Source organism: Castor canadensis, chromosome 5 (genome assembly GCF_047511655.1).
Source record: "Castor canadensis chromosome 5, mCasCan1.hap1v2, whole genome shotgun sequence".
NCBI classification, from domain to species: domain Eukaryota; kingdom Metazoa; phylum Chordata; class Mammalia; order Rodentia; family Castoridae; genus Castor; species Castor canadensis.
In genome coordinates this window covers 104,433,345-104,445,526 of record NC_133390.1, presented here as the reverse complement: position 1 = coordinate 104,445,526, position 12,182 = coordinate 104,433,345, and the positions used below count along the sequence as shown (strand labels likewise).

Genomic DNA, 12,182 nt, shown 5'->3' with positions numbered 1-12,182 from the left:
TGCTGATGGCTCATGTCTATAATCCTAGCTACTAGGGCAGCTGAGATCTGCAAATCCACAAGTCCAGACCAGCCCTGGAAAAATTTGTGAGACTCCCTATCTCAATGGAAAAAAGCACTGTGCATGGTGGCACACACCAGTCACCCAGTGATTTCAAGAAACATAAAATAAAAACATCACAGTACAGGACAGCTAAGGCAAAACCAAGGCCTTATCTCCAAAATCAGAGCAAAAGGGCAGGAGATTTGGCTGAAGTGGTAGAACACCTGCCTAGCAAATCCCAGTAATGTCAAAAAAAAAAAAAGAATAAATTTTGAATGATTGGGGGGGAAGCTAAATTTATTTATTCTTTTCTTGAATTTTATTTAAGTTAGTATAGAATAACAGGGAGTATACAGACAGGAAGTGGTTGTTATGTATTTGCATTTCATTGAAACAAAATAGAATTTATCAATCTTGACTTTACTCGTAACATTTTAAAGTCAGTTATTTTCACTTTGTATTTATGTGCTGAAACCAATTTTGAATGAAAGATTCAATATATTCAGGTAAGTTTGAGCTAATCTAAATGACCACATATTTAATCATGGGAAGAAAATAGATGCATCAAAATGTATTTTGATGAGAGCTGAATTTGGCTTCTTAATATTCATTCTGGACTGTACCATTTCCTTGGGGTCTCCCAACATCATAGATTATCCAAAAGTTCTGCAGGGGCTGATAGGATTTACCATATCATGGACAAAGCTTGGTTCTCTAGATTCTTTGTCTCAGATATGAAATGTCAACACAATGAGAACAGTGTCAATGTGAACAGGTAGGCTGGGTCCTTTCCAACACTGACGTTTAAGTGTGAGGAGGTGCTGGTGTTCATTTCTACAATGGCCTTAGTTGCCAACCACTACATCATTATCCTCACAGGGACGGAAAGTGCTTTTTGTGTCATCTGCTTACATGTAGGTGGTGCTGTACTAACTGGACCTGAAATTCAAACAATTACTATTATAATAATGGGAACAAACTTAAGGATTCCAAGTAGCTAGGCAAGGAGAGCAATTTAAAAAATAATACATATTAAGGAAAACAGCTGTTTAGGTTGGCAGGTAACCACTTGAGTAACAAAAAGAGTGTTAGTAGATTCAAATGCAGCACAGACACAGAATGCACTTATTTTAGTACTAAGGCACATAAAAATGTGATTTCCCAAATGAACAATTCAGTAAATGAATTGAAGAAATAATCATTGTTGACACCAGAATTTTCAGCCTAAAATATCAAATGAATCATCTCAAAGCATACAAGAAAAAATAATCTGACAAATCATGAATAGGAAATACAATAGGGAAGCATGGAAATAATGTGAAGCAGCAACTCACAGAGGAGCAACTCCAAATGGTCAATAAGCATATGAAAAGATACTCAAAATAATTAGTAGTCAAAAATGTAAATTAGAATAACACAGAACAATTATTTTAAACCTGAAAGTAGGTACTATAAATTGTGGGTAATTTACAGACAGGGAATCTGAAATAATTTATGTTTAACTAGTTGCAATATATTTATAGTAATTTTAAAAGAATAATGAATTCTATTTAAATAAACATGCATATGATTTCTGACCATCATTCCATTTTCTTCAAGTTATTCTAATAGGAATTAATATATTCTTAAAATATATTGATTTCTAAAAGATTTTGTCTACAAGTATATTTAGAATTATTTTCTCACTGCAGTTTTTAGGAACAATTTACATGTTATCAGCATGATCTCAGACTGATACTACCTTAATTTTCATGTTTGTTCCTTACCCCATTCTATTGTCATGCGTATTTCATATATAGTATACCTTTATTTTTTTTCAACCACTCAGACAATATCCTCAACCTCTTACTCATCCAAAGGAAAAAAAAAATGATCATCAATGGCTAATGGAAGTTCCAAGAAAGCACCACCAGGAGCTGGCTTCATACTCAGTATATATCCTCCTAATGGTTTCCAGAACTCCACATGATCAGAGATACTTCTCTAGAGACAAAGTATAGAAATGATCCCTGAAGACATAGTCTTTATGCTTTATATGTGTTTATAATATAGATACTCTATTATTTATTTAGAATGTATAATAAAGCTATATCTATATTATTGCTTTATACTGTTTTATATTTTCATATTATTTAATAGAAAAAAGGGGAGAATAAATATTTGTGTAGCCTTCTATGTAATCCACACATGCATTCTTTCTTGTAATCTTCATTTGTGGCTGTGTATTGGAGTGATAGCATGCTGGTCATTATAGGCTCCAATATGATTCCATGTCTTCCCTTGCATTTAGCAAGTTATAGTACATGTTGCTTATTACCTATTTGTGTAACTATAAGCTCAAGAATAATTTTATAATCACTATTTTAAGCAGTTGACTTTAAAGCACTTATGATAAGTAGAAAACCTAGTACAGGTGGTTCACACTTGCAATCTTAGCTACTTAGGAGGTTCAGATCAAGAGAATCATAGTTTGAGGCCAGCCCAGGCAAATAGTTCTTGACACACCATCTACAAAATAAACAGAGCAAGATGGACTGGAGGTCTGGCTCAAGCAGCAGAGCATCTGCTTTGCAAGTGCAAAACACAATAAGCAAGTAGATAAATAAATACATAAATGAATAAGTAAATGGAGAGAAAACATGAATTTGTGCTTCCTTTATAATTACCTACCGTACTATGCCAGGGCTCTTTGTGTCTTTAGGTGATTTTGAGTTACATCGTGGCATTGCTTACTTTCAGTCTCAAGAACTAACTTCATTCAGTACTTCTTGTATGAAAATCTGCTAAAAATATTTTCTCAAAATAAAAGTGTTTATTTATCTTAGAATGGCTTTATTTGCCTTCTTTTATAGATGATATTTACTTTGGATATAATTTTTTCAATTGTGTTTTTTTTCCTTTCTGCATTTTTGGTTTATCGTTCCACTGACTTCTGTTCTCCATTGATGTAGTCACTTGTTTGTATTATGGTCCTGTCTCTGTTATTTTATGTTGCTGTAACAGAATACTACAGAGTGGTAATTAATAATAAACAGAAACCTATTTGACTCCTGGTTCTGAATATCAAGTGTCCTTGGGACAAGGTTTCCTCTCTCAAGACAAAATCCCAACTTACATTTTGAGGGACAAATGTGAACTATTGCAAGCTTCCTTGTGCATGATGGGTTACTTTTCCTGCACTACTTCCAAGAATTTTGATTCTTAATGGTTTGACAATAAGTACAAATGTCCTTGTGTTTATCATACTTAGAGTTTCTTCAACTTATGGAAAATATAGCTTCACTTTTAAAATCAAATCTCATACATTTTGACAATGCATTATACTTTCTACTTTCTCCACACGCACTGTGAGAAAAACAGTATGTGTTCACTGAATCTCATGATAAATACACAAGTATCTGTGCCTCTGTTAATCTTGTTCATGTGCTTCTATTCAATAGTTCCTGCAACCTTTATTACTCTACCTTCAAGTTCATTGAATTTTTCACAATAGTTCAAATCTGCCATTGAGGTATTCTAATTGAGCATTTCATTTCATTGTATGAATCCTACTTCCAGAATTTCCATTTGGTCCTTTCTTGTATTTCTATCTTTTTACCAATATTGTATAGGATGAGTCATTTTCATCTTTCTCCCCACTAATTCTTAACCTACTTTCACTTAATTCTTTCAACATATAAATAACAATTATTTTGAAAATTTTGTTTGCTAAAAGTAGTTTTCATTCACTCATAAAATAAATATGGGTCAGCTTTTTGTTTCTTAGCATGCTAATGATTTTTAAATTTAAAGCTCTGCTTTTTGGATAATGAATTGCAATACCCCTTGATTCCAACCCTCACCTTCAGCATACACTTCCTATTTTAGCTCATTTTCATTTGTATGGTGAGTTGCTTGGACTACATCAATGGAGTCTGCTACTTTTGCAGTTAGCAACCTCTGGTGCTACAGGTCCAATTTATAAGAAATCCATTTATTTTTATTTATTATTATTTTGCAGTGCTGAGATTTGAACCTAAAGCATTTCATGTGCTGGGCAGATACTATATTACTGAGATTCATCCATAGCCCTTCAATAACTTTTTATGTATGTATGCGTGCATGTATTTTAATGATTTTATTACTAGATAATAGTTGTACAGAGGGTTTTGTTGTTTTATTTCCATATATGCATGTAATATACCACAGCTTGGTTCACCCTCTCCATTATTCTCCCATTCTTAAAATGATGTCAACAGGTTTCAGTGGTCCATATTCCTATATGTATAGGAAGTACCTCAATCATATTCGTACTCTGATCGTAATCTGTTTGCATTCCTGTCCTTTATTGTATAAGTGTCTCTTCATAGTTCAATAGGGTTTTGCCTTGGTACTTTACCTGTAAGTATATTGTACTTTAATTAGTCTAAACTCCTCTATTAATCTTCCTTTCTCTTTTCCCCTTTCCCCATATTGTCCAACTGTTTTCAGTTCAATTTGTTGTGTCTTGCTCTAAACAGATGCACTGTATTTCAATATTATTCACCATGTATCATTCTCTTCTTCTTTCCCTCCTCCCCTTGTCTCTTCTGATAGTCCCATAATTGGAAACATGTTCTGTATGTATATATACGATATATGATAATGCTTGTTATCTGTATTTGGATCTGCCTGCCACATATGAGAGAAAATGTGTGACTTTTGTCTTTCTGAACCTGACTTACTTCATTTAACATGATTTTCTCCAGTTCTATCCATTTACCTGTAAACAACAAAATTTCAGTCTTCTTTATGACTGAATAGTGTTCCATTGCATATGTATATCCCATTTTCTTTATCCATTCATCAGTTGTAGGATATCGGGCTATTTCCATACTTTGGCTATTGTGAATAGCGCTACAATAAACATAAGTGTGAAAATGTCTCTATTGTACCCTGATTTACATTCTGTTGGATATATGTTCAAGAGCGGAATCACTGGAGCATATGGTAGTTCTGTTTTTTAGTATTTTTGAGGAGCCTCCATACTGCTCTCCATAGTGGTTGTACTAATTACATTCCCACCAACAGTATATAAGGGTTCCTTCCACCAAACCCTGAATCCTTGCCAATATTTGTTGCTTGTGTTCATGATAGTAGCTATTCCTACAGGAGTGAAGTGGAATCTCACTCCTGTGTAGTTTTGATTTGCATTTCCTTTATGGCAAGGGCTGGTGAGCATGTGTTCATATGTTTATTTGGTCATTTTTACTTCTTAACTTCGAAAAATTTCTGTTCAGTTCATTTGGCCATTTCTCCATTGAGTCATTGATTCTTTGAGAGTTCCTTTTTTTTTTTTTTTCTTGAGTTGTCTGAAATTATGGGCACTAATCCATTGTCAGATACATAGATGACAAATATTTTCTCCCATTCTGTGTTCTGCATCTTCAGTCTGGTGACATTTTCCTTTGTCATCTAGAAGCTTTTATAGTTTCATGTAATCCCATTTGTAAATTCTTTCTGAATTACTGAGTCATTCAAGTTCTAAGCCATTCAAGTTCTATTTAGGAAGTTGTTGCTTATGCCTATATGTTCCAGTGTTTTCCCAATTCTTTCTTATAACACTTTCAAAGTTTCAGGTCTTATTAAGGTCTTTGATCCACTTTGAAGTGATATTGGTATGGGGTGAAAAACTGTGGTCTATTTTAAATCTTCTCCATGCAGACATCCAGCTTCCCCAGGAACATTTGCTGAAGAGACTGTCTTTTTCCATCATATGGTTTGGGCGAATTTTTCAAAAATTAGGTGACTATAGCTGCATGGAGTTATGTTTGCATCTTCTGTTGTGACCCATTGGCCTTCGTGTCTTTTTTGGTGCCCATTCCATCCTTTTTTATTGCTATGACTCTGTACTACAGTTTGAAGGCAGGTTTTGAGACACCTCCAGCCTTGATCTTTTTTCTCAGTATTACTTTGCTATTTGAGGTCTTCCGTGCTTTCATATGAACTTTAATGTTGATTTTTTTCAATCTCTGTGAGGAATGTCATTGAGATTTTAAAGGAGATTGGATTGAATATATAGATTGCTTCTGGTAATATAGCCATTTTTATGATATTAATTCTGTTGATTCATGAACATTGGAGATCTTTCCATTTTCTGATGTTTTCCTCAATTTCTTTCTTCCATGATTTAAAGTTTTCATTGTAGAGGTGTTTCTCTTCCTTTGTAAAATTTATTTGTAGGTAATTTACTTTTTTTAGGCTATAATAAATGGTATTGTTTTCCTAAATTTTGTGTGTGTGTGGTTCTGGGGCTTGAACTCAGGGCTTACAGCTTAAGCCATTCCACTAGCCCATATTTTGTGTTAGCTGTTATCGAGATTGGGTCTCATGAAGTATTTGACTGGGCTGACTTCAAACTGTTATCCTCCTGAGTAGCCAGGATTACAGGCATGAGCCACCAGCACCAGGTTCATATTTATTTTTAAGCCTGCACCACTGAACCATTTATTTATTTATTTATTTATTTATTTATTATTTTATCAATACTGGGTTGTGAATTTGGGGCCTTGTGCTTTCTTTGCATGCATTCTATCGCTTGAACCATGCTCTCTGCATTTTTTGCTTTAGTTAATTTTAGAATAGAGTCTTGCTGACTTATTTTGTTTATGCTGGCTTCCCATCTGCAATCTTCCCATTCTCCAACCCCTGAGTAGCTGAAACTGCAGGAATAAGCCATCATGCCCAGCCTTTCATCACTATACCTTAATGAGCTCCCAGTTTTAGTTTTTTCTTTCAGAAGTTGTGATTAGTTAGATAGTTGTTTGATTTGGTATGGTTTCCATCTTTGGCTGGCGAATTTCTTTGCACATGTTAGAGAATGCTTCAAAGTTAAAAGTGATTTTAATTCTTTCCTGGTTCACATCTACACAAACCTCAGATTTAGGCAGGGATGGCTAACTTACCCAGAACATCTGTAATGAATCTTCAGGCTTGTACATGGTCATAGCCTCTCAGACGAGTCTGGATAAGTGGGTGTTTAGCATTCTCTGGCTATATGATACTTGGGATCTCTCTGGTAATTTTCAGGCTGATTTGACATTTTGTTCCTTCCCCCTGTTTGTTTCATGAACTGAGATGACTCACAACATAAGACTTTCTCTATTATTGTAGCTGAAATCAGTGCTATTTTGTCATTTCCTTTGTATACAAAATATCCATAGTTTGTTCCAAATAAAGCCAGCCTGCTCCAGCAAGGAGAAAGAGCTGACATTCCCTTACCTTACTCTCCTGAGAGAAATTTTTTTTGCCAAAGATCAGAGGACAAGGATAATAATGAGAACAGTTCTTGGTTGATAGCCACAACCACTTTTTATTCTTGAGTAAATGTCTGTTGATGCATTGTTTGCTTGTGGTCAAAATTGGGAAGTGACAACTTCGTGAAATTTTCCAGCTGATTTTTGGTAAAAGAACTTGCCAAGCTTCTCAATAGTCGTCATCATTGCAGTAGTCCTGCTGGAAATTCTTTGTTATTCAATGAATGGGTCACATCCTCACTAGGATGAGGCCTCTAACATCTAAAATAGCTCCAATAATTGAGGCTTTACTGTTCCTTTATAGTGATAGTATTGATATACTCGTTCTTATTCAACAGCTCAGTCTTCATATTGGGGGGCATCCTCAAATGCTTCATTCTACTTAACCCTTACTGTTTCACATGGATCACTGCATTTGGTGGTGGATGGTTAGTATTCAATTGTCTTGCAAATATATCTTTCTAAGCCTCATGATGTTTAATCAACTCTCCAAGTAATTGATTAGCACATTATTTTGTGGTATGTCCAAATAATTAAAATTGCCTAAACTATGTTAAGAAAGGAAGCAAAAAAGTTGACATGCTTCTGAAGGCAGTCAGAGAAGGTGTACTACTTTTCTCCTCAATGAAATTGAATGGCTTTTGACAATTTGTATAAACTGACATAGAAAAAAAGTCTTTCAGTTCAAAAGATGTGCCTAAGGTGGATGAAACTGTATTGATTTGCTCTGGGAATCATTCCATGTCTGGAACATGAATTATAGTTGGAGTCAACATCTGATTATTTTTATAATAATTCACAATCATTCTGCAATATCCATATGCCTTCCAGACAAGCCAAGCAGAACTTCAATGGACATGTGAAAGGAATCATTACTCTGAATATTTAAAATATTTTCAATGATGGGAATTATCTCAGCAATTTTCCCAGTTAAGTGATAAAACATTTACTTCGCTAGTCAGGCAGGTTAGAAAAAATTCTAGAGGCTTTCATTTGATCCTTTTTACCATAGTTCTCCTTACTTCAAGTGGTAAGTAATTGCAGATTACTGATAATGAATATTCTGTCATTTTTCACATATTGCTATTTCAGTTAATCACTTAGTACTATGGAGAATAAATACAATTATATATAGTATGAAATTCTGACAAAATTCCATTTATCCTCTGACCTTTATAAAATTCTCCTTTGGTAGAGGAAAGTGTTCAGGTTCTTAGAAGCCCTGGAGAAAAATGTACAGTAAATATTTGTGACAGTGTTACAGAGTCCTTCCTAATTGGACCTAGTCATTTCTTCAATCAAGGACCTACAAGTGTGTGTCTTGGTGAAAATGTTTACTCTGGTCATGAAAGGAAATGCATTTTAGTTTTATTGACTAAATTCATGTTCCTATCAAACATACCTATTATTTGGAAAGCTGTCCCTTATTCTCTAGAAAGTTAATACTTAGCTACTGCTAAATGCTTCTCAAGTCAAAACCTTAGAGAGGCACTCCATCCCATTAATCCATTATGGTAATTGCATACAGCATATCTTTGCTGATTCAGTGTTCCAATTTAAGCTATGACACTCAGGTATCCCAACAGTAACATTCAAATTAGAAAGCAGATGTCATTATTGTGTTTTCCTCCATCATTTCTGATCTACAGAATTTAATTTTCACAGACCTTTGTAAGGACACTGATATTTACGTCAATAAGATGAGCTCATAGGGAGAGATACATGCTTTCTGAAGACAGTTCAGAAGTGTATGCTCAGAACAAAGCTAATTCAGGGCCAAATATGAGTAACTGCATTTCTTGGTTTGCAAAAAAAATTGTCACACTACTAGTTGGTATGAAATTTATACCTAGACAAAAGTTTTTCTAATTTTTAATAACTATGGATAAATTCTATAAGAAAAGTTAATCTAAATGTACATTATCTTGAAACATTTTGCAAGCTTGAAATTGTTTCAAAATGTAAAAATATGTTGAAAAATGCTATAGTAGAAATGGAATGGAATTCTATGCATTTCAAATGTTATGTATTCATGTGGAACAATTGTCAAGGTAAGTGAAGAAATTTGTAAGAATAAAGAACGTTAAGTGTGTGAGCTGGCCATGTACAGACAGCCTGTAGGAAGATACACAAACCCTGGTCACTTTGCTAGAAGAGCAATTGGATAACATGGGAATGGGGAGAGAAGAGACTTTTGTAAACTTTAGTGCCTTCAAAGTTTTGCACCATAGCAATATACTTCTAATTCATTAAATTAATAAAATAAAAAGAATTTCTTAACTAGTCAACTATTACTGGATTAAAGATGTTTTTAAATTCCAAAAAACTTGACAAAATTTTAAAGGTATATATTTTTTACTGAGGAGAAAGTCATAACTTTCATCTTAGATTGTCATAGGATTCTATGATCTGAAAAAGATTAAGAATCATAAATTTATAATAAATTGAAATAAAATACCTCCTTCCAATAAGGACAGGACTGATACTTACCATTGATAGCAGTGAAAGTTGATTCATATGTTGTATTGAATATCATCATTGACAATGACTGATGATAGCATAACCACTAATGTATAGTAGTATACACTTCCATTATTTCATAATGCAATGATATCCTCCTTGCAGTCTTTTGTCATGAGTCCATAGGGACTAACAAGGGGCAGTGATTGAAGCATCAGCTGGTTCATCTTCCTTTCAGATATTTTTGATACTGCTATTGTATAAAATTATACCTTTCTTGCACACAGGGATATTTAGTTTTACAATATTTAAATAACTATACCTTATCTGACAAAATATATACTCATGTATTCAAATATAAGTTGTTCGTTTAGATATCTGAAATAGGGGATTTAGTTAAGAAGATAATTCAGTTAAATGACTAAATGATTTGTTTGATTCTGTTCTAAATAATTCATACATAATTGTATCACAAACTATCAGCATACATCTATGTATCTATCTATTTCTAAATATACATCAGTACATGATATCTGTTAATATGTATCTATCATGCTATCGATTCATTCATATTATTTATTTCAAGTGATTGGCCATTGTGAGAACTATTAATCACTCACTGAATTGCCAAATACAGAGAAATTTTGGAAGCAATTGTAAATTCCTATGTATAAATTAAGGAAAATTATCATTGTGGGAAGGGATTTTTGTTTAGGAATGTCCATTATTGTACTAGCACCTATAATATTAACTTTAACATTATAATTATTCAATAAATAGATGTCCAATGTAATAAATGAATGTATACTTTTTTATATTTTTCAATTTCTAAGCATCTCAATGGTAGAAAAATTTGAATTTTCTGCTAGTGAGTGGATTTCAAACATAATGATAGTTTGGTGTATATTTTTCCAAATAACAGTGTCCGTACCTTGTCACAATACAACCACCAAACTTGAAAATGAACATTGATACATTGCTAATATCTATTCCTCTGACTCCACTCAACTTTTACTAGTTGTTCCTATACAGACCTTTGTTGCTCAAGGATCCAACTTAGAATAGCATGTTATAATTTGTTACATTGTCTCTTAAATACTTTTTATTTGAACTAGTTCTTTAGCTCTTTCTTGAAATTTGTGAACACGATACTTAAACATTACCAACAAGTTATTTTTAGTACTTCCCTTAGTTTGGGGCTTTTCATATTTGTTTCTGAATGAGTTCAGATTATTTACCTTTATAGTAAGAACAACACAGTAGCCCACGTAGATTACATGTTGATGATATAAATCACCCTGTGTTTTGTGATAGAATAACGTCATACAACCAAGAAGCCACATTGTCATCAGCTTGGCTGTATCAGTCATTACTGGCAGAAAATAAGCTCTATTTCATAAAAAGTTATTTTTATCAATGCCCTACATCTTTATTCTATTTATATTGCATGCCTTTTAAATTGTAATTGCCTTGATTTATTTTTCCAAGAATAATATGTACATATTTGGAATTTTTCTGGGACTTAGAGTTAGCAATATTATTCTTTGGATAATGAAATATTTTGCTTGTTTCATGAGGTTTAGGGTGTATAATATTCTAAATCTTGTAATTGTTCGATAGTGATTAATATATATCTTCAGTAGTAAGTTCAAATTATGAGTAATACTACTTTTACTTGGAGCAAATGAATATCTTGTATTTTTTTAATGTAGAATATCAACTTTAGCAAAACAAATTTAAATGGAAGAATAGGTTTGGTGTTACTGATTTAAAAACAATTTTTAACAAATTATTATTCGCACATTGTTTAAAATTTCACTTCTAGAGATCATATTGATTGAATTTACTTGTGGCAATAAACATGAGGATAGGAATTGACAGTAATATGATAACTGAACACAGAAATCTATGGACATATTTAAAATGTGAGATTGCTTTTATGGATTAGTTGTCATTGTAAATACTTTAAAATTTTTTAATTGACCACAATCCTGTTAAAATAAACCATTATATCGCAATACTTTATGCAATAAATTTTGCAAAAGTTCCTAAATCATATTTTATGTTAATGGTATCTTATAGAAATAATTTATTTTCCTAATTTGGAAGAAAGAGTTCCTTCTTCCTTCCTTTCCTGCTAGCCTCCTTCCTTCCATCTTTCTTTTATTTTCTTAATTTGGAAGAAATGTTTTTTCCTTCCTTTCTTTCTTTTTCTTCCTTTCCTCCCTTCCATCTTTCTTTTCTTTCTCTCTGTTCCTCTTTCTTTTTTCCTTCTCTTCTTTCTGTTCCTTTCTTTCCTCCCTTTCTTCTGACTCTCCATCCTTCCTTCCTTTTTCTTTCTTTCAACTTTCTTTCTTGCCTTCATGGGGCCAGACTTACTAGGTAAGATGTCTGAACCACATCCAC

At 33.2% G+C, this 12,182-nt stretch overlaps 1 non-coding gene across 1 annotated transcript; it reads right to left on the bottom strand.

Moving 5' to 3' along the window:
• Positions 1–1,861: 1,861 nt before the first annotated feature.
• Positions 1,862–2,067, bottom strand: LOC141423543 (small nucleolar RNA U3). The gene has a single exon (XR_012448393.1). It is a non-coding gene; the product is annotated as a small nucleolar RNA U3 (small nucleolar RNA).
• Between the last annotated feature and the right edge of the window lie 10,115 nt (positions 2,068–12,182).